General features: G+C 42.0%; 2 long non-coding RNA genes across 2 annotated transcripts in view; both read right to left on the reverse strand.

Annotated features, from left to right (window-relative positions):
* Positions 1–25: 25 nt before the first annotated feature.
* LOC148957924 (uncharacterized) lies at positions 26–4,433 on the reverse strand. Its single transcript, XR_016144903.1, has 4 exons — positions 3,832–4,433; positions 3,608–3,712; positions 3,218–3,254; positions 26–1,843 (listed from the first exon to the last, which is right to left on the reverse strand). It is a non-coding gene; the product is annotated as an uncharacterized LOC148957924 (long non-coding RNA).
* Positions 4,434–6,584: 2,151 nt separating this feature from the next.
* Positions 6,585–21,295, reverse strand: part of LOC148957925 (uncharacterized) — a 50,675-nt gene continuing 35,964 nt past the window's right edge. Inside the window, exons 3-4 of the long non-coding RNA XR_016144951.1 lie at positions 7,892–7,928; positions 6,585–6,806 (exon numbers count right to left, since the gene is read on the reverse strand). This is a non-coding gene — a long non-coding RNA (uncharacterized LOC148957925). The remainder of the gene's footprint in view (positions 6,807–7,891; positions 7,929–21,295) is intronic.

Here is a 21,295-nt window from a genome sequence, read left to right on the forward strand (position 1 = left end):
CACCTCTTGTCTTTTCCGAGGCTAATCTGCATACTCATAGGGGGCTTCGACAGAATTCTTGTCTTTTCCGAGGCTAATCTATGTACTCTACCGTAGGGTCACTGGCAAGCCCGCGTAGCGGGCTTCGTAGGGGAGCTAGTCTTCCGTTAATTGAAAGTTGCTTCAAAACATTTGCAAGCCCAGGTCTATTCGTGTTCCTCGTTTAGATATTTTAATGGGTTACCCCCTAAGTCTCGTGTTTTAATTTTCCATAAAATTTCATGGTAAGACTTCCCAACTTTACTTATCTGTTTACTCCTCTGACAAATAAAATTAAAATTGAATCTATCCTGAAAATGAGAATAAAAAACAATGCCCTCCTACATTCTTCCAATTTAATAAGGAATGCAAGCAAAAAGTGTAATATCATAAAGCAAGCAGGCAAGCACATTCTAAACATGACAAAAGAAAAACATAATTAATCCAATCCATAGTCACGCCTACTGTGAGTAGCATATACTATTGGCAAGAGCAGGAAATAATTGCTCGAGGACAAAGTATTATTTACTTGCAGCAACAACCCAATTGAGATAAGAGCTTCTTTCGTGTAGGAAGATAATGCTTTATTACCTTGATTGTAATTCAGTAAATCCTTTAAGAAAAGTAAACGTAAACGTAATTACTTGCTGGCTCCAGATACCGATACTTACGAAATTCCTAATAGAATCAACCCAATGAGTAGTTCCTCGATTATTAAGATTATCAATTAGCAATAGAAACACGTTCGCGGCGGGTCTAACGACTTCTTTTAGCAACCGGTTTTTAGTGTAATTTCACCCAAATAAGCATAAAGTCATTTAAAATGGTTTCTAGAATGATTCATTTACAATTCCGAAAATGATGCAGGCACAATCTACAGTAACAATCCAGCTTCCTTTCAGCACAAAACCACGAAAAGAGGCAAAAATTCACCGTTAGCGGCAGGGGTCTAGCAGTAAGCAACCGGTTTTTAGTGTAATTTCATCAAATTAAGCATAAAATCATTTGAATATGGTCTTGTTAAGCGACGAATACAGCAAATCCATTTTCCTTGAAGGACAAAATTTTCATGGGTTAATCCTATAATTTCTCCTATTTAGTCAGAATCAAATTTTTAAGTTTTCCAATCATACACTCTTAGCCCTCATCGACCTATAGGGCGCTTATAAATATTTTCTAAGGCCATTCTTAAAGCTGCAATGTTCATTTTGAATCCAACGTGAATATCTTTATCATAGCATTTCGTTCAATTCTTGTTCACTTGTGATGCTGTTTTAAGATATAATTTGGGGCCACCTTCAAACTTCCTCTGTTTATTTTGAATCAAACATTAAAGTTTTCCAACAATAAATTCCTGCTAGCCGTTATTGGTCCATGGTGCTCGTTTAGATATATACCATCTAAAAATTTCTTAAGAATCAAAATTCCCAAATAATTATGTTGATTCATAAAGGAATTAATGACTCCTCTTTTAAACTCCAAAGAGTTATAGAGTTATTATGCAGTTCTATACATTTGAGGTCCACATATCACATCTTCGTCACAATTAGCTTTTGAAACACTGCAGGAACAAAGCATTTAGGAAATGGAAAGGTAGATAAAAGCCAAGTTTCGTGCATCAGAAAATAATCTTACTCTAACAACAAATTAACAAAATACAATTTACGGACAACAGCTGATCTATATAACTTTAGTCCTTTTCTCCACAGTCAAGTTTTTCTTGTTTCATCGTTTGATTTAACGCCAGCATAAATGCCATCAATTTCGTTTCGAAGGTTCGAGAATCATGTTTGCTTCATAGTTATTGCTTGAAACGATCTTTGATCTAGATAAAGAACAAAAAGATTAATGAAGATGTTATTCTATGGTTAATGAAAGCACGTTCTAAGGAAATCGATGGTCATAATGCTTTGTAAAAATTTCAGAAAATTTTTTCGCCTCGAGAGCCTAGCCAGCCCTTCAAGCGGCTGGTTTTTAGTGTAATTTCGTCGAAATAAGCGCAAAATCATTTGAAATTGCTCTTTTTTAGAGGGTAATACAGCCAATCCATTTTTTTTAGCACGAAACTACGCGAGAGGTAAAAATTTCGGAGAAACACGTTCGCGGCGGGTTTAGCTACCCATTTTTAGCCACCGGTTTTTAGTGTAATTACATCAATTTAAAAATAAATTCATTTGAAATGGTTCTCCCTATTCTGATGGCAATAGAGCCAATCCATTTTCTTTTTAGCACAAAGCTACGGAAGAGGTAAAAATTTTGGAGAAACACGCTCGCGGCGGGTTTAGCTATCCATTTTTAGCGTCCGGTTTTTAGTGTAATTTCATCAAATTAAAAATAAATTCATTTGAAATGGTTCTCTCTATTCTGATGGCAATAGAGCCAATCCATATTCTTTTAAGCAGAAAACTACGCAAGAGGTAAACAATTCAGAGAAACACGTTCGTGGCGGGTCTAGCGACTCCTTTCAGCAACCGATTTTTAGTGTAATTTCACCCAAATAAGCATAAAGTCATTTAAAATTGTTTATAGAATGATTCATTTACAATTCCGAAAATGATGCAGGCACAATCTACCGTAACAATCCAGCTTTCTTTTAGTACAAAACCACGAAAAGAGGTGGAAATTCGCCGTTCGCGGCGGGGGTCTAGCAGTAAGCAACCGGTTTTTAGTGTAATTTCATCAAATTAAGCATAAAATCATTTTAATATGGGCTTGTTAAGCGAGCAATACAGCAAATCCATTTTCCTTGAAGGAGAAAGCTACGAAGAGGTAAAACATTAAGAGAAACACGTTCGTGGCGGGTCTAGCGACTCCTTTCAGCAACCGATTTTTAGTGTAATTTCAACCAAATAAGCAAAAAGGCATTTGAAATGGTTTCTAGAATGATTAATTTACAATTCCGAAAATGATGCAGGCACAATCTACCGTAACAATCCAGCTTCCTTTCAGTACAAAACCACGAAATGAGGTAGAAATTCGTCATTCACGGCGGGGGTCTAGCAGTAAGCAACCGGCTTTTAGTGTAATTTCATCAAATTAAGCATAAAATCATTTGAAATGGTTTCCAGAATGATTTATTTACAATTCCCAAAATGCTCTCAAAAAGCTAGAAATAATTTTCACTCAAGGGGCAGGCAAATCCCATTTATCACAGCGGGAAATCGTAGAAAAAGTGAAATTTTAATCGAAAAATACTCACTTGTTGTACCAAAAAGTCAGCGAATCCGATCGTTTATCTACAAAAAAGGAAGGCGGTTAGGAAAAGTTGCTGCAAAGGATTCTCGTTAGGCATAAAAAGTTGGGGGCTGGCGGGATTACAAAATTCGCATTACAACGGGTTTTCCTGTGAAAATCAAATCTTCTTGCATCAAAAATAAACAGCAGGCAAAATCTACCACAATTCTTCATACTTTGATTGCAATAAAGCCGATCCAGTTTCCTTTTAGCACAAAACCACGAGAAGAGGTAAACATTTTTCGTTCGCGGCGGGGTTCTAGCAGCCGGTTTTTAGTGTAATTTTATCCAAATGAGCAGAAAATCATGTCAAATATTTTAAATTTCGAAAACACGTAGGAACAACAACGCTTACTTGTATTCGCATGCCATCGATTCTGATGCCTGTGAAGAAGGGGAACAGCCAGCAGCCATCGCAGAACCGAAAAACGGGCAGCAGCGGGTGTACCGTACGTAGCTACTAAAACGAAAAAAAGGAAGATCGTCAAAACCACGAATTACATGGCTCTTGCAAATGAAATAGCAACAAACGGGGTATCAATCGATAAAAAGGAAAGGAAAATAGCTAGCGAGACTCACCTGTAGCTGTAGCACTGTAGCACTGTAGCACTGTAGCACTGTAGTACTGTAGCACTGTAGCAGAGAACACGACCGTCGACAACCGCTTCGAGTTCGAAAAGGAATGCCAACCAGCAGTGCACGTAGATTTATCCAATTCCAAATCACCTAAATTATCGGCAAACAGTAGCTTCTTTGTGTTAAAAACGAAACGGATTTGAAAAGCCTCCGTTCAAATTGAAGGGTTGCTGGAGGAAGAAGTTTTGAAATCTTTTGTAGTAGAGAGCAAGAGATATGAGAGAGAAAGGACCTTTAGAAAGGCGGGACAAAGACCTCGGAGAGCACTAATCGAGATCGAGAGGATTTCGAACGAACCCGGGAGAAAACGTACGAATATCTATAAAAAAGGGAGGAAAAACGAAAAAAGAAACCCCACGAGCACAAGTTTGAGGATCCAGGACGACGTGGAAAAAAGAATTTGGAAAATCAGCCGAGCGGTTTTGGCTGGTAATCTTCTCCAAGATCGGGCGGTGTCGTTTGAACCGCTATACGATTTTGACCCAGGGATCTGCTGGAGCATTGTGTTGGGCCTTTGTTGTTGAGGAGAATAGAGTTCATTTGCATATCCGCACATTAGTATTAGTTAGATTAGACTACGAAGCCCGCTACGCGGGCTTGCCAGTGACCCTACGGTCGAGTACATAGATTAGCCTCGGAAAAGACAAGAATTTTCTTAAAACCCCCTGTGAATGATAGTAAAATTAGCCTCGGCAAAGACAAGAATTCTTTCGAAACCCCCAATGAGTATGCAGATTAGCCTCGGAAAAGACAAGAGGTGTATCAACCTCGATTTGAAAAAAAAGGCTCCGCATAGGTCACGTGATAAAAAAATTACTCGCACTCCTGTGACTATCGCTAGTCAGGGGGTCGCCTGAAATAGAGAAGGGGTAGAGGCTCCCCCCTTCCTAGCGATAGTCACAGGAGTGCGAGTAATTTTTTTATCACGTGACCTATGCGGAGCCTTTTTTTTCAAATCGAGGTTGATACACCTCTTGTCTTTTCCGAGGCTAATCTGCATACTCATTGGGGGTTTCGAAAGAATTCTTGTCTTTGCCGAGGCTAATTTTACTATCATTCACAGGGGGTTTTAAGAAAATTCTTGTCTTTTCCGAGGCTAATCTATGTACTCGACCGTAGGGTCACTGGCAAGCCCGCGTAGCGGGCTTCGTAGGGGAGCTAGTCTTCCGTTAATTGAAAGTTGCTTCAAAACATTTGCAGCCCAGGTCTATTCGTGTTCTTCGTTTAAATATTTTAATGGGTTACCCCCTAAGCCTCCTGTTTTACTTTACTTATCTTTTTACTTCTCTGACAAATCAAATTAAAATTGAATCTATCCTGAAAATCAGAATAAAAAAACAATGCCCTCCTACATTCTTTCAATTTAATAAGGAATGCAAGCAAAAAGTGTAATATCATACAGCAAGCAGGCAAGCACATTCTAAACATGACAAAAGACAAACATAATTAAACCAATCCATAGTCACGCCTACTGTGAGTAGCATATACTATTGGCAAGAGCAGGAAATAATTGCTCGAGGACAAAGTATTATTTACTTGCAGCAACAACCCTATTGAGATAAGAGCTTCTTTTCTGTAGGAAGATAATGCTTTGTTACCTTGATTGTAATTCAGTAAATCCTTTTAGAAAAGTAAACCCAAACTTAATTACTTGCTGGCTCCAGATACCCATACTTGCGAAATTCCTAATAGAACCAATCCAATGAGTAGTTCCTCGATTATTACGATTACCACTTAGCAATATCATAGCTTTCATCACCATCTGAACCCCTTTGAAATCAAGGTTAATAGCACTCTTGACTTTCAGAGGCTAATCTTACTATCCCATTTTGGGGCCATAGGGTGCCCGAAGAGCGGGATTTACTGGGAGCTACTCTTCCGTTTATTAAAATGTGCATATCAATTTGATACATAAACGGTTGCAATATCAAGACAATACAGAAAGTTGCTTCAATACATTTTGTAAGCCACGATCTAATTGGGGTCCTCGTTTAAATACTTTCACGGGTTACCCTCTTTATTTCTACTGCTTATTCTTATTGCAATGTTTTAAAGTTTGCATCTTCTTTTATCTCTCGGTGAATCGTGGTGCTCGTTTAAATATCTTGCAGGCTTATCTAAAAGCTTTGTTTAATATTCTGAATTCTACTTTAAACTTGACAGCTACATACTTCTGCCAGCCCCCATCATTTTCATGAGTTAATCCTATAATTTCTCCTATTTAGTCATAAATAAATTTTTGAGTTTTCCAATCATACATTCTTAGCCCTCGTCGACTTATAGGGCGCTTGAAAATATTTTCTAAGGCCATTCTTAAAGCTGTAATGCTCATTTTGAATCCAACATGAATATCTTTATCAGAGCATTTCGTTCAATTCTTGTTCACTTGTGATGCTGTTTTAAGGTATAATTTGGGGCCACCTTTAAACTTCCTCTGTTTATTTTGAATCAAACATTAAAGTTTTCATACAATAAATTCCTGTTAGCCGTTATTGGTCCATGGTGCTCGTTTAGATATATATCATCTAAAAATTTCTTAAGAATTAATGACTCCTCTTCTAAACTCCAAAGAGTTATAGAGTTATTACGCAGTTCTATACATTTGAGGTCCACATATCACATCTTCGTCACAATTAGCTTTTGAAACACTGCAGGAACAAAGCAGTTAAGAAATAGAAAGATAAAAAACAGCCAAGTTTCGTGCATCAGAAAGGAATCTTACTCTAACAACAAATTAACAAAATACAATTTACGGACAACAGCTAATCTATATTATACAACTTTAGTCCTTTTCTCCACAGTCAAGTTTTTTCTTGTTTCATCGTTTGATTTAACGCCAGCATAAATGCCATAAATTTCGTTTCGAAGGTCCGAGAATCACGTCTGCGTCGTAATTATTGCTTGAAACGCTCTTTGATCTAGATGAAGAACAAAAAGATTAATGAAGATGTTATTCCATGGTTAATGAAAGCACGTTTCAAAGAAATCGATATACAGCCAATCCATATTCTTATAAGCAGAAAACTACGCGAGGTAAAAAAATTCAGAGAAACACGTTCGTGGCGGGTCTAGCGACTCCTTTCAGCAACCGGTTTTTAGTGTAATTTCACCCAAATAAGCATAAAGTCATTTGAAATGGTTTCTAGAATGATTAATTTACAATTCCCAAAATGATGCAGGCACAATCTACCGTAACAATCCAGCTTCCTTTCAGTACAAAACCACGAAATGAGGTAGAAATTCGCCGTTTGCGGCGGGGGTCTAGCAGTAAGCAACCGGTTTTTAGTGTAATTTCATCAAATTAAGCATAAAATCATTTGAAATTGTTCTCGTTAAGCGAGCAATACAGCAAATCCATTTTCCTTGAATTACAAAACTGCGAAGAGGTAAAACATTAAGAGAAAAACGTTCGTGACGGGTCTAGCGTCTCCTTTCAGCAACCTGTTTTTAGTGTAATTTCACCCAAATAAGCATAAAGTCATTTGAAATGGTTTCTAGAAAGATTAATTTACAATTCCGAAAATGATGCAGGCACAATCTACCGTAACAATCCAGCTTCCTTTCAGTACAAAACCACGAAATGAGGTAGAAATTCGCCGTTCGCGGCGGGGGTCTAGCATTAAGCAACCGGTTTTTAGTGTAATTTCACCCAAATAAGCATAAAGTCATTTGAAATGGTTTCTAGAATGATTAATTTACAATTCCGAAAATGATGCAGGCACAATCTACCGTAACAATCCAGCTTCCTTTCAGTACAAAACCACGAAATGAGGTAGAAATTCGCCGTTCGCGGCGGGGGTATAGCAGTAAGCAACCGGTTTTTAGTGTAATTTCATCAATTAAGCATAAAGTCATTTGAAATGGTTTCTAGGATGATTTTTTTACAATTCCAAAAATGCTCTCAAAAAGCTAGAAATAATTTTCACTCAAGAGGCAGGCAAATCCCATTTTTTTCAGCGGGAAAATCGCACAAAAAGTGAAATTTTAATCGAAAAACACCCACTTGTTGTACCAAAAAGACAGCGAATCCGATCGTTTATCTACAAAAAAGGAAGGCGGTTAGGAAAAATTGCTGCAAAGGATTCTCGTTAGACATAAAAAGTTGGGGGCTGGCGGGATTACAAAATTCGCATTACAACGGGTTTCCTATGAAAATCAAATTTTCTTGCATCAAGAATAAACAGCAGGAAAAATCTACCACAATTCTTCATACTTTGATTGCAATAAAGCCAATCCAGTTTCCTTTAAGCACAAAACCACGAGAAGAGGTAAAAAGTTTTCGTTCGCAGCGGGGGTCTAGCAGCCGGTTTTTAGTGTAATTTCATCGAAATGAGCACAAAATCATTTGAAAAAAGTAATATCGAAAACACGTAAGAACAACAACGCTTACCTGTATTCGCATGCCATCGATTCTGATACCAGTGAAGAAGTGGAACAGCCAGCAGCCATTGCAAAACCAAAAAACGGGCAGCAGTGTGCGTAGCTACTAAAACGAAGAAAAGGAAGATCGTCAGAAGCACGAATTACATGGCTCTTGCAAACGAAATAATAACAAACGGGGTTTTAATCGATCGATCGATAAAAAGGAAAGGAAAATGACGGCGAAAAGTTTAGAAAAAGCTAGCGAGACTCACCTGTAGCTGTAGCTGTAGCACTGTAGCACAGAACACGACCGTCGACAACCGCTTCGAGTTCGAAAAGGAATGCCAAGCAGCAGTGCACGTAGATTTATCCAATTCCAAATCACCGAAATTATCGGCACACAGTAGCTTCTTTGTGGAAAGCAAAACGAATTTGAAAAGCCTCCGTTCAAATTGAAGGGTTGCTGGAGGAAGAAGTTTTGAAACTTTTTGTAGAGAGCAAAAGAAAAGAGAGAGAAAGAACCTTTAGAAACGCGAACGCAAAAGCCAGTATTTTACCCATCAAAGGGAGGGAGGAAATGTTTTGAAAAATCCTTTGAAAAGGTACTCGATCTCTCTCAAAAAAGTTGGGGATGAAAAGGGATATTCGCTTTAGAATCAAAGGTCAAGGTTTTCAATCAACAACTACTGACTGGATGACAATCGACGTTTTCAAAACATCCAGGAAAGCGCTAGAAAAAGTCTTTGAAAAGACAAACAAAGAGAGCGAAGCGTTAGCAAAGAAAATGGCCTCGTTGAGCAAGGCCCATTGAGAGAAGACACGTCGCAAATTCGGAGCGAGGGAAGCGAGCAAACGAAGATTCGAGACCTTTCCACACAATCGCAACCCCAGAGGAACCGAACTACCGAAGCTCAGTTCAAGGGGTGTAGCAGTTTTTGCGGAGTTCGTGCAAGAACTTTCGATGGGAACGGACCGATATCAGATGTAATCGGACCGATATCAAGGGAGCGAGCTCATTTGCATATCCGCACATTAGTATTATTGTAGAGATGCTTGGGTGGACCGCCGGCCCGCGACACACCGAGCCAGTGGACCGCCGCCCCGCGGCATGCCGAGCCAGTGGACCGCCCCCCGCAACACACCGAGCCAGTGACCCGCAAGCCCTCCCCAACCCGAGCTGCAAATTAGCAAAGAACGAACTAACGCCATCCCAAACACACAAAACCCCCCTCGCACAAAACCCCAACACACACGACCTGCCCCCCGCTGAGGCGTGCCCCCAACAGAGGCGTGGCTGCCGCCCAAAAGAGGCTCCCACCAAAAAGAGGCTGTGGCGTGCTCCCCCGCAGAGGCTGAGAGAACCACGCCCTCTGCCATCACAAAATTTTCCCTCAAAAAAATGTGCAAAAAACACTCGCGCTCCTACGCGATTTTTACTCGCACGACTGTCACTGGCGCTAGAGGGCGGGGAGCAGAAAACGGGGAGGAGGAGGCTCCCCGCCCTCTAGCGCCAGTGACAGTCGTGCGAGTAAAAATCGCGTAGGAGCGCGAGTGTTTTTTGCACATTTTTTTGAGGGAAAATTTTGTGATGGCAGAGGGCGTGGTTCTCTCAGCCTCTGCGGGGGAGCACGCCACAGCCTCTTTTTGGTGGGAGCCTCTTTTGGGCGGCAGCCACGCCTCTGTTGGGGGCACGCCTCAGCGGGGGGCAGGTCGTGTGTGTTGGGGTTTTGTGCGAGGGGGGTTTTGTGTGTTTGGGATGGCGTTAGTTCGTTCTTTGCTAATTTGCAGCTCGGGTTGGGGAGGGCTTGCGGGTCACTGGCTCGGTGTGTTGCGGGGGGCGGTCCACTGGCTCGGCATGCCGCGGGGCGGCGGTCCACTGGCTCGGTGTGTCGCGGGCCGGCGGTCCACCCAAGCAAGACCCCGCTTTGGCGGGGTCGCTAAGAAAGGCTAGTTTATTTCTATTTTATAATAATAAATAACAATGACATTAAATAAACTCTTTTAGGAGGATTATAATATATTTCCATAAAGTGATGGAAGTTGTGACATATTTTATGTGATAAATTGTAATTAAGAATTAGAACTCTTTCGCTGGAAGGGTCTGGGCAGTATTGTTTGTTGTTTCTGGTTAGTTTAAAAAATCGTATCAAAAAAGGCCTTGGACCCTTTTGATTCAAAAGTATGAGTAAGGTCTAATGCAGTCATTGCTTTAAATATAAAAAAATTGGAGTTTCGTGTGGACCGTATGCACCGCGCAGGTGTTATTTGATGCATCTAAGCCTTAGCCTAAGAAATCTACTCGATAATGGATATATGAAATCCATCTAAATTCCTATGCTTCGTCAGCGTAGCCAAATTATTTGGTTTAATGTGGGAGCCTTGTTACTGTACTGACTATAAATGTAGGTGAATCCTCCAAGCCTCAATGAATAAATTAATTTGTAAAATAACTGTAATGGAGACGTTGTTTATCAGCAAATATGATTGACATGTCTCTTGTGAGCCAAGAGCCCAGATATCTGGACCTGATGCCATGCACTGCAAGGGCCTGAGTAGCATTGTTCCCTCATGTATAATTAGCAATAATAGATATAATGGCTGTGTATGTGCCAAGAGCCCAGATATCTGGACCTGATGTCATGCACTGCAAGGGCCTGAGTAGCATTGTTCCCTCATGTATAATTAGCAATAATAGATATAATGGCTGTGTATGTGTCAAGTGCCCAGATATCTGGACCTGATGTCATGCACTGCAAGGGCCTGAGTAGCATTGTTCCCTCATGTATAATTAGCAATAATAGATATAATGGCTGTGTATGTGCCAAGAGCCCAGATATCTGGACCTGATGTCATGCACTGCAAGGGCCTGAGTAGCATTGTTCCCTCATGTATAATTAGCAATAATAGATATAATGGCTGTGTATGTGCCAAGAGCCCAGATATCTGGACCTGATGTCATGCACTGCAAGGGCCTGAGTAGCATTGTTCCCTCATGTATAATTAGCAATAATAGATATAATGGCTGTGTATGTGCCAAGTGCCCAGATATCTGGACCTGATGTCATGCACTGCAAGGGCCTGAGTAGCATTGTTCCCTCATGTATAATTAGCAATAATAGATATAATGGCTGTGTATGTGCCAAGAGCCCAGATATCTGGACCTGATGTCATGCACTGCAAGGGCCTGAGTAGCATTGTTCCCTCATGTATAATTAGCAATAATAGATATAATGGCTGTGTATGTGCCAAGTGCCCAGATATCTGGACCTGATGTCATGCACTGCAAGGGCCTGAGTAGCATTGTTCCCTCATGTATAATTAGCAATAATAGATATAATGGCTGTGTATGTGCCAAGTGCCCAGATATCTGGACCTGATGTCATGCACTGCAAGGGCCTGAGTAGCATTGTTCCCTCATGTATAATTAGCAATAATAGATATAATGGCTGTGTATGTGCCAAGTGCCCAGATATATGGACCTGATGTCATGCACTGCAAGGGCCTGAGTAGCATTGTTCCCTCATGTATAATTAGCAATAATAGATATAATGGCTGTTGTATGTGCCAAGTGCCCAGATATCTGGAGCTAATTTAACGAAGTGCGAGTCGATGTGAAGGATTGCTTTGTCGTTTGCCAAGTGCCCATAAATTTTGAGAGACTTTTTAGAGAGGGTGGTTTATTACTGAGAATACCACGGTTTGTCCTTTTTTAAATGTAGGGAATATCCGCAATATTTCTTTGTTTTATGCTGAATTAAAAAATAATTCTTTATCTTTATAAAAGCTTTTTTAATTTTAATTGGATCAGTGATTATCAGGGTTCTTTATTGTTGGTGATTTTACGAATCCCTTATTGTTTAATAAAACTTTGAGATATATGCTTTAGTAACTTCGAATTTAATAATATAGGAGGCAGAATTTCGATTAGTCAGGTCCCCATTATGCTTCTTTGGAAGGGCCCTTTGAAGTAGTTTTGGAAATTGGTGGCTAGTTTAGAAAATGTCACTCAATGGCAATTCCCTATTCGAGAAGACAAAATTTTATATTTCCGCCTCATAAGTTTTAACCGCGCCTTAATTGGATTAACAGTAGTAATTTTTCGTAAGGGCGCTAATTTCATGTTTCGGGGTCCTCGTTTGGCATCAGGTGAACAATATCGGAGGGCATTTTAAAAAAAGGGTTGGTTTTGAAACCTCTCACCACGCAACTTTTGGTAAATGACGATTTGATGATTAAAGGATAAAATTTCTATAACCCCTTCCTATTTTTTGTTCAAAGGTAAATAAATTCGCATGATTGGGGTTTATTTTTGTTGAAAAAGTTCAATTGGAATGGAATTTCGAATTCAAGTGGCACTTTTTTGATGGTATATCCTTCCTAACGTAAAATGCTCTTAAAACTGCCAATAAGTGTAGATTATAAGCCAGTGGGGCCGAAGTGATTTGCCCCGCTGTTCTATAGCTTGCCTTCACATTGCAGTCGATAGTGGACGATTTAACTCGAGAGTGTTGTCCGCATGGCTAAATGATCCTCTTTAATGTTGGAGCCACGTTACTGTACGGATTATTGGTACGTGAGTTAAGCAAAACTAATTAATCAACTTGGCAAAAAAGCAATTTCGAAGCCATTCCAAACTGGTCTATGATAATTGCACTGCATACGGGGCAGTGATAGGAGGGCCACCAAGCTTATGGCCCCTTTGGCTTGAATTAAGGGCCTTTCTATGAGTGGATATCGCCCTTCTTCTCAAAAGCGACCGTGAATAGAAGGAATAGCCCTTACGTATCAAAGTAAACATAATCATCATCCAATGTCACGGAGAAATTTTTTTAAAGATAAGCTTTCAGTTTGTTTTCGAAATGACTAAAGGCAATTTTTGCTTCATGAAAATGAAGTCTAATCATTTTTTATGCCTAAAACAACGCCGGGGCAAGCTATGACGCAGCAAGTTTAGCAAATCAGAAAAGTTGTCTTTCCACAGTGGTTCTTTCAAGAAAGAACGGTTAATGGGTACCTAAGTATCGCTAACGACCCGCACTGACAATCAGGTTGACGCTTAATGATCGCGCCTCATTTGTATAGTTTGATCAAGAAGGGAAAGGTCCTGCATCCTTCGCAATCAAACAAAATGAAATTGTAAAGATAAGCTTCCAATTTGTTTTCGAAACGACTAAGAAAGTTTTTTCTATCATAAAAATGCTGTCAACCGACTTATACTGCGTAAAACAACGGCGGGGCAAGCTATGACGCAGCAAGTTTAGCAAATCGAAAAAGTTGGTTTTTCACCGCGGAGCTTTGCAGAGGGAAAGGTTAATGATCGCTAACGATCCGCACTGACAATCAGGTTGCCACTTAATGATCTCGCATCAATGCTATAGTTTGATTAGGAAGGGAAACATCCTGAATCGTCCGCAACCAAAACAAACTTTCTTGTAAAGTTTCATTTTCGAAAATTTCGGCATTTTTACGTCCGTGTTAACTTCAATCGTATGTTTGGAATGCTCAGTGAAGTGCATGTGGATAGGAAATTCTTGTTGATTTTATTGAGCGGTCAATTCTTTGTTGCAATGATGGGGGATGGCGGGGCCCGTACCCGCACTCGTACAGGAATTGGTTAGCTTAATTTTTCGTTTTCTGTGTGATTTTCATTTAAATCCAACGCTCCTTTGAAAAAAATCGGGAAGAAGTTTTTCGAGGGTTTGACATTTATTTTTTCGATTTCACCAAGTAAACAAAGATGGCAAAACGAAGGGACACGTGATGTAAAAAGTAGTGGTACAGCTAAATTCGAACATGATAAGCATGAGCGTCTAGTTTAAACAATGAGATCGCATTCTTAGTACTTATAACGATCAAACTTTCGACCAATCACGGTCGAGCCAGAGCCCCAACACAAAGGATTCGTACAGTGGTGTACTGTACATTACAGTACAGGGCAAAATCATGACAATCATAACTTTTGCTCGTACGGTCTCGAGTTTTTGGGAGAAAGGTGTCGCATTCGAACGGTTTTGATTCCCAAAATTTCGAATCGAAACTTCCATCCAGAAGGGAGAAGCGAGCCGTGACGCAGCACCGTTTTCGTGCCAAAAAAATCGACGGTGATTAGCAGAGACTTGGCAGAGCGACTCTGCGGAGATAATTGCCCTCCGCACAAAGAGGTGGCGGTTAACGACCTCGCTGACAAAGCCTAACACGCTTAACGACCCGATGTAACCTTTTCTCTGGAGAGGCAATCAGGTCCGCAAGCAAGGCAACTTCCGCCGAAAAAAAGTTTGTTTTGAGGATTTTCGACCAGGAAAACCAAGACAGAGGGAGAAAAGAAGCAAAATCCCAGACTCCCACCGACGGACGGGGTCGAGTGGAGAAAAGAGCGGGACGTTGGCAGGGCGCCTTTAAACCGATCTCACACGAACAGGGGCGAAGTAGCTGCGACCGTGATCACCGTTGCTTGCCCCTTATTTGCATAGTAGCATTTTAGTACATTGAGACTTGGGTGGACCGCCGGCCCGCGACACACCGAGCCAGTGGACCGCCGCCCCGCGGCACGCCGAACCAGTGGACCGCCCCCCGCGACACACCGACCCAGTGACCCGCAAGCACTCCCCAACCCGAGCTGCAAATTAGCAAAGAACGAACTAACGCCATTCCCAACACACAAAACCCCCCTCGCACAAAACCCCAACACACACGACCTGCCCCCCGCTGAGGCGTGCCCCCAACAAAGGCGTGGCTGCCGCCCAAAAGAGGCTCCCACCAAAAAGAGGCTGTGGCGTGCTCCCCCGCAGAGGCTGAGAGAACCACGCCCTCTGCCATCACAAAATTCTCCCTCAAAAAAATGTGCAAAAAACACTCGCGCTCCTACGCGATTTTTACTCGCACGACTGTCACTGGCGCTAGAGGGCGGGGAGCAGAAAACGGGGAGGAGGAGGCTCCCCGCCCTCTAGCGCCAGTGACAGTCGTGCGAGTAAAAATCGCGTAGGAGCGCGAGTGTTTTTTGCACATTTTTTTGAGGGAGAATTTTGTGATGGCAGAGGGCGTGGTTCTCTCAGCCTCTGCGGGGGAGCACGCCACAGCCTCTTTTTGGTGGGAGCCTCTTTTGGGCGGCAGCCACGCCTTTGTTGGGGGCACGCCTCAGCGGGGGGCAGGTCGTGTGTGTTGGGGTTTTGTGCGAGGGGGGTTTTGTGTGTTGGGGATGGCGTTAGTTCGTTCTTTGCTAATTTGCAGCTCGGGTTGGGGAGTGCTTGCGGGTCACTGGGTCGGTGTGTCGCGGGGGGCGGTCCACTGGTTCGGCGTGCCGCGGGGCGGCGGTCCACTGGCTCGGTGTGTCGCGGGCCGGCGGTCCACCCAAGCAAGACCCCGCTTTGGCGGGGTCGCTAAGAAAGGCTAGTTTATTTCCATTTTATAATAATAAATAACAATGACATTAAATAAACTCTTTTAGGAGGGTTATAATATATTTCCATAAAGTGATGGAAGTTGTGACATATTTTATGTGATAAATTATAATTAAGAATTAGAACTCTTTCGCTGAAAGAGTCTGGGCAGTATTGTTTGTTGTTTCTGGTTAGTTTGAAAAATCGTATCAAAAAAAGGCCTTTGACCCTTCTGATTCAAAAGTATGAGTAAGGTCTAATGCAGTCATTGCTTTAAATATAAGAAAAATGGAGTTTCGTGTGGACCGTATGCGCCGCGCAGGTGTTATTTGATGCATCTAAGCCTTAGCCTAAGAAATCTACTCGATAATGGATATATGAGATCCATCTAAATTCCTATGCTTCGTCAGCGTAGCCAAATTATTTGGTTTAATGTGGGAGCCTTGTTACTGTACTGACTACAAATGTAGGTGAATCCTCCAAGCCTCAATGAATAAATTAATTTGTCAAATAACTGTAATTGAGACGTTGTTTATCAGCAAATATGACTGACATGTCTCTTGTGAGCCAAGAGCCCAGAGCCCAGATATCTGGACCTGATGTCATGCACTGCAAGGGCCTGAGTAGCATTGTTCCCTCATGTATAATTAGCAATAATAGATATAATGGCTGTGTATGTGCCAAGAGCCCAGATATCTGGACCTAATGTCATTCACTGCAAGGGCCTGGGTAGCATTGTTTCCTCATGTATAATGAGCAATAATAAATGTAACGGCTTTGTCTGTGCCAAGTGCCCAGATATCTGGACCTAAGGTCATTCACTGCAAGGGACTGAGTAGCATTGTTCCCTCATGTATAATTAGCAATAATAGATATAATGGCTGTGTATGTGCCAAGTGCCCTGATATCTGGAGCTAATTTAACGAAGTGCGAGTCGATGTGAAGGATTGCTTTGTCGTTGGCCAAGTGCCCATAAATTTTGAGAGACTTTTTGGAGAGGGTGGTTTATTACTGAGAATACCACGGTTTGTCCTTTTTTAAATGTAGGGAATATCCGCAATGTTTCTTTGTTTTATGCTGAATTAAAAAAATAATTCTTTATCTTTATAAAAGCTTTTTTAATTTTAATTGGATCAGTGATTATCAGGGTTCTTTATTGTTGGTAATTTTGCGAATCCCTTATTGTTTAATAAAACTTTAAGATATATGCTTTAGTAACTTCGAATTTAATAATATAGGATTTCGGTTAGTCAGGTCCCCATTATGCTTCTTTGGAAGGGCACTTTGAAGTAGTTTTGGAAATTGGTGGCTAGTTTAGAAAATGTCACTTAAAATGGTTGCTCAATGGCAATTCCCTATTCGAGAAGACAAAATTTTATATTTTCGCCTCATAAGTTTTAACCGCGCCTTAATTGGATTAACAGTAGTAATTTTTCGTAAGGGCGGCGCTAATTTCATGTTTCGGGGTCCTCGTTTGGCATCAGGTGAACAATATCGGAGGGCATTTTCAAAAAAGGGTTGGTTTTGAAACCTCTCACCACGCAACTTTTGGTAAATGACGATTTTATGATTAAAGGATAAAATTTCTATAACCCCTTCCTATTTGTTCAAAGGTAAATAAATTCGCATAATTGGGGTTTATTTTCGTTGAAAAAGTTCAATTGGAATGGAATTTCGAATTCAAGTGGTACGTTTTTCATGGTATATCATTTCTAACGTAAAATGCTCTTAAAACTGCCAATAAGTGTAGATTATAAGCCAGTGGGGCCGAAGTGATTTGCCCCGCTGTTCTATAGCTTGCCTTCACATTGCAGTCGATAGTGGACGATTTAACTCGAGAGTGTTGTCCGCATGGCTAAATGATCCTCTTTAATGTTGGAGCCACGTTACTGTACGGATTATTGGTACGTGAGTTAGGCAAGACTAATTAATCAATTTGGCAAAAAAGCAATTTCGAAGCCATTCCAAACTGATCTATGATAATTGCACTGCATACGGGGCAGTCATAGGAGGGCCACCAAGCTTATGGCCCCTTTGGCTTGAATTAAGGGCCTTTCTATGAGTGGATATCGCCCTTCTCCTCAAAAGCGACCGTGAATAGAAGGAATAGCCCTTACGTATCAAAGTAAACATAATCATCATCCAATATCACGGAGAAATATTTTTAAAGATAAGCTTTCAGTTTGTTTTCGAAATGACTAAAGGCAATTTTTGCTTCATGAAAATGAAGTCTAGTCATTTTTTATGCCTAAAACAACGCCGGGGGAAGCTATGACGCAGCAAGTTTAGCAAATCAGAAAAGTTGTCTTTCCACCGTGGTTCTTTCAAGAAAGAACGGTTAATGGGTACCTAAGTATCGCTAACGACCCGCAGTGACAATCAGGTTGACGCTTAATGATCGCGCCTCAATTGTAAAATTTGAAAGATGTCAACGGGGTTATAACGCGTAAAACAACGGCGGGGCAACCTATGACACAGCAAGTTTAGCAAATGAGAAAAGTTGTCTTTCCACCGTGGAGCTTTGCAGAAGGAAAAGTTAATGAATAGCTAAGTACCGCTAATGATCCGCAGTGACAATCAAGTTGCCACTTAATGATCGCGCCTCATTTGTATAGTTTGATCAAGAAGGGAAAGGTCCTGCATCCTTCGCAATCAAACAAAATGAAATTGTAAAGATAAGCTTCCAATTTGTTTTCGAAACGACTAAGAAAGTTTTTTCCATCATAAAAATGCTGTCAACCGACTTATACTGCGTAAAACAACGGCGGGGCAAGCTATGACGCAGCAAGTTTAGCAAATCGAAAAAGTTGGCTTTCCACCGTGGAGCTTTGCAGAGGGAAAGGTTAATGATCGCTAACGATCCGCACTGACAATCAGGTTGCCACTTAATGATCTCGCATCAATGCTATAGTTTGATTAGGAAGGGAAACATCCTGAATCGTCCGCAACCAAAACAAACTTTCTTGTAAAGTTTCATTTTCGAAAATTTCGGCATTTTTACGTCCGTGTTAACTTCAATCGTATGTTTGGAATGCTCAGTGAAGTGCATGTGGATAGGAAATTCTTGTTGATTTTATTGAACGGTCAATTCTTTGTTGCAATGATGGGGGATGGCGGGATGGCGGGGCCCGTACCCCCACTCGGACAGGATTTGGTTAGCTTAATTTTTCGTTTTCTGTGTGATTTTATTTAAATCCAAAGCCCCTAATAAAAAATCAGGAAGAAGTTTTTCGAGGCTTTGACATTTATTTTTTCGATTTCACCAAGTAAACAAAGATGGCAAAACAAAGGGACACGTGATGTAAAAAGTAGTGATACAGCCAAATTCGAACATGATAAGCATGAGCGTCTAGTTTAAACAATGAGATCGCATTCTTAGTACTTATAACGATCAAACTTTCGACCAATCACGTTCGAGCCAGAGCCCCAACACAAAGGATTCGTACAGTGGTGTACTGTACATTACAGTACAGGGCAAAATCATGACAATCATAACTTTTGCTCGTACGGTCTCGAGTTTTTGGGAGAAAGGTGTCGCATTCGAACGGTTTTGATTCCCAAAACTTCGAATCGAAACTTCCATCCAGAAGGGAGAAGCGAGCCGTGACGCAGCACCGTTTTCGTGCCAAAAAAATCGACGGTGATTAGCAGAGCCTTGGCAGAGCAACTCTGCGGAGATAATTGCCCTCCGCACAAAGAGGTGGCGGTTAACGACCTCGCTGACAAAGCCTAACACGCTTAACGACCCGATGTAACCTTTTCTCTGGAGAGGCAATCAGGTCCGCAAGCAAGGCAACTTCCGCCGAAAAAAAGTTTGTTTTGAGGATTTTCGACCAGGAAAACCAAGACAGAGGGAGAAAGAAGCAAAATCCCAGACTCCCACCGACGGACGGGGTCGAGTGGAGAAAAGAGCGGGACGTTGGCGGGGCGCCTTTAAACCGATCTCACACGAACAGGGGTGAAGTAGCTGCGACCGTGATCACCGTTGCTTGCCCCTTATTTGCATAGTAGCATTTTAGTACATTGAGAAGCCAGTGGACCGCCGGCCCGCGAAACACCGAGCAAGTGACCCGCAAGCCCCCGCCCAACCCTAGGTGCAAATTAGCAAAGAACGAACTAACGCCATCCCCAACACACAAAACCCCCTCACACAAAACCCCAACACACACGACCCCAACACACACGACCCCAACACACACGACCCCAACACACACGACCCCAACACACACGACGTGCCCCCCGCAGAGGCGTGGCTCCCGCACAAAAGAGGCTCACGCCAAAAAGAGGCTGTACCTGCTCCCCCGCAGAGGCTGCAAGAACCACGCCCTCTCCCATCACAAAATTCTTCCTCAAAAAAAAGTGCAAAAAACACTCGCACTCCTGCAGAATTCAGCGAAAAAATCACTCGCGCTCCTACGCGATTTTTACTCGCACTCCTGTCACAGGCGCTAGAGGGCGGGGAGGAGAGGCGAAAAAAAAGGTCCCCGCCCTCTAGCGCCTGTGACAGTCGTGCGAGTAAAAATCGCGTAGGAGCGCGAGTGATTTTTTCGCTGAATTCTGCAGGAGTGCGAGTGTTTTTTGCACTTTTTTTTGAGGAAGAATTTTGTGATGGGAGAGGGCGTGGTTCTTGCAGCCTCTGCGGGGGAGCAGGTACAGCCTCTTTTTGGCGTGAGCCTCTTTTGTGCGGGAGCCACGCCTCTGCGGGGGGCACGTCGTGTGTGTTGGGGTCGTGTGTGTTGGGGTCGTGTGTGTTGGGGTCGTGTGTGTTGGGGTCGTGTGTGTTGGGGTTTTGTGTGAGGGGGTTTTGTGTGTTGGGGATGGCGTTAGTTCGTTCTTTGCTAATTTGCACCTAGGGTTGGGCGGGGGCTTGCGGGTCACTTGCTCGGTGTTTCGCGGGCCGGCGGTCCACTGGCTGGGCATGTCACGGGCCGGCGGTCCACTGGCTGGGCGTGCCGCGGGCCGGCGGTCCACTGGCTCGGGCTGTCGCGGGCCGGCGGGCCACCCAGACCCCGCTTTGGCGGGGTCGTCAAGAATGGAAACTCAGGCCAGGTGGGCCTTGCAAGACCCCGCTTTGGCGGGGTCGCCAAGAAAGGCTAGTTTACTTCCATTCCATAATAATAAATATCAATAGCATTAAGTAAACACTTTATGGAGGATTGTAGTCTATTTACAATAACATTCAGTAGAAACTTTTCAGTGGATTGTAGTCTATTTAGATAAAGTGTGGGAACTTATGACATATTTTTTATGGAACATGGACTAAATCGAATGAGTATTGAGCAGTCACCATTGGGGCCTGCTCGTTTGCCATTTTGAGAGAAACTTGAAATGGGTCTCAGAAGACAGCAGTATATATGTATTGTGAGGCGAAAGGAAAAATTGCAAAATATTGAAAAATTGCAGTATTAGGGAAGGATTTTTTACATAATTTGTTATTAGAGTGAAGGTGGTTGCTAAATTGGTGAAGGAAAAGCGTGAGAGAGCAGTTAAAGTTTAAATCAATAACTCAGTAGATTATCAAAGGTGTGATTTTGCTGTTTCCGTGTGCTTCAAACATTCTGTAGTTTATTTTTAGGCAATTAAACGATGTTTATTGGTAGCTTCAACGTTCTTCACGTGCACAGTAGGTTTGATGTTATGGAAATGGTTCTTTCATACTACAGTTTCTG

This window comes from Rhopilema esculentum, chromosome 19, assembly GCF_057945365.1.
Source record: "Rhopilema esculentum isolate cy_ngs chromosome 19, ASM5794536v1, whole genome shotgun sequence".
In the NCBI taxonomy this organism is placed as follows: Eukaryota; Metazoa; Cnidaria; class Scyphozoa; order Rhizostomeae; family Rhizostomatidae; genus Rhopilema; species Rhopilema esculentum.